The sequence below is a fragment of the Myotis davidii genome, unplaced genomic scaffold, assembly GCF_000327345.1.
Source record: "Myotis davidii unplaced genomic scaffold, ASM32734v1 scaffold64, whole genome shotgun sequence".
NCBI classification, from domain to species: Eukaryota; Metazoa; Chordata; class Mammalia; order Chiroptera; family Vespertilionidae; genus Myotis; species Myotis davidii.
The window spans coordinates 4,951,715-4,953,848 of NW_006296226.1; positions in this window are offsets into that span (position 1 = coordinate 4,951,715).

Genomic DNA, 2,134 nt, shown 5'->3' on the forward strand with positions numbered 1-2,134 from the left:
TTCATCCATTCATATCATTATGGTCTAATGGATGCTTATTCTCTTGAGTTATAATCCATTACAACTATTTATTTTGTAGCTTTAGGTGTTTTTATTGGCTTCAAGGATTCTAAATGATCTCAGGGAAGCCAACTGGGAAATACTTAGAAACAAAAGGAGTAAAAACTAGAAACTAAGAAACTGAAGGGAAGTTTACCCACAGGAGGTGGTTCAGGTGTGGAACACAAATAATGGGGGATGGGACAATATAGCTGTTGATATACAGACAATAAATAAAAAAATAACTTGCAACGTGTTTATACATTTTAAAACCCATGAGTTTGAATTGATAGCTCCAATTCTGGTTTGATATAATAGAGAGTTTTCTAGCCTCTCCTTTTCCATGTACTGAGTGCCTTTCTCTGAGAGTGAGAGTCACTATCTTTTCCTCAGTGTTTACTTATTTGCTGAATCTTTGGATGCATTTGTAGGTGTTTCAGAATCTTGAACTCATACCACAGTTAGTAACATACCACAGCTTAAAACTTTTTTTTTGGAGTCTTTTTTTTTAAGAATTGTGAAAGTATATAGACAAAATTTTGGGTTCAAGACCTACTTAGGTTATTTACTTTATTTTCCCTTTAGTGTAATTATGGTGTTAATTTAAATTTTTTTATGTTCATTTGATTTGTTTTAGTCTATTTTGCTTAACTAGCCACCTTTTCTATTCATGTTTTTCTTGCAAAAGTCAACATAGTGAAAACTATGCAAATAATTCTACCCATCTCCCCATCGCTTCTGCTCCACCTTCTGTAGATCAAACATCCTATTAGTTTCTGATTTATTCTTCCTGTGCTTCTTTTTGCTCAATGGGCACAGTTGGATATTTTATTTTCCTTCATTTTTACATGAGAAGTAGCCCGCTATAAATACTCTTTTACACATTGCTTTTTTTCATTTAGCAATATATGTTACTATTTGTCGTGTTAATTCATAGATATCCTTGTTCTTATTTTTTTCACAGTTTCAAAATACTCAATTGATATTCTGTGGAGACTTCTTTAGTGGTCATAAAATGAGAGCTTGCTGATGAGTGTCCTAAATGGTTCAAAGGGGTAGAATGGTAAATTTTATGTTTTGTATATCAAACTACAATTAAAAATTAAAGAGAGTGTAAGAAGTGATCCCTTAAGAACGCAGGGCAGAATCATATAACAATAATAAAAATGTATGATTAAGTTAATACAGTCCTTTGGTTACGTCGGATTCAACGTACGCCATTTCGTGGTTACGTCACCATCTCCCATTTATTTATATAAAAAAAGTTCTGTCATATCGACATATGTACTTATGTGCTTTATGTTTTTCATTATTTATTTACCACAAGGGGAAGTCAGGAATTGTTATCTTTCCTTTAAAATTTTTTGACTGTTTCACTTCATTACTGCTGTGTATGTGCTCCATGTGAGTGACGTAGGTGCTCATGTAGGTGGGTTCCATGGCTTATGAACCCTGATGTAACCCAAGGACCTACTGTAGAGGAAATGGATTAAAATATACATTTAATCAAAAGGGAGGAAGACAAGAGAGAATATATGTGAATCATGTATCAAATAAAAACATAGTTACATGGAAAATATAAATTCAAATGTATTATGATTACACTAGAGGCCTGTTGCACGAAATTTGTGCAGGGAAGGCGGGTCTCTCAGCCCAGCTTGCACCCTCTCCAATCCGTGACCCCTTGGGGGATGTCAGACTGCCGGTTTAGGCCCGTTCCTGGGGATCGGACCTAAACCGGCAGTCAGACATCCCTCTCACAATCCTGGACCACTGGCTCCTAATCGCTCACCTGCTTGCCTGCTTGGTTGCCCCTAACTGCCCCCACCCCCCTGCCTGATCACCCCTCACTTCCTCTGCATGCTAGCCTGATTGCCCCTAACTTCCTCCCACTGCTGGCCAGGTTGCCCCAACTCCCCCCTCCCTGCTGGCCTGGTCACTCCTATCTGCCCCTCCCCACCAGTCTGGTTGTCCCAAACAGCCCCCCTCTGCTGGCCTGGTTGCCCCTAACTTTCCCCCCTCCTGGTTGCCCCATGCAGCCTGCTTGTTCAATCATTTGGTCATTCCTTACTAACCCCCCTGCCCGCCTGGTCAT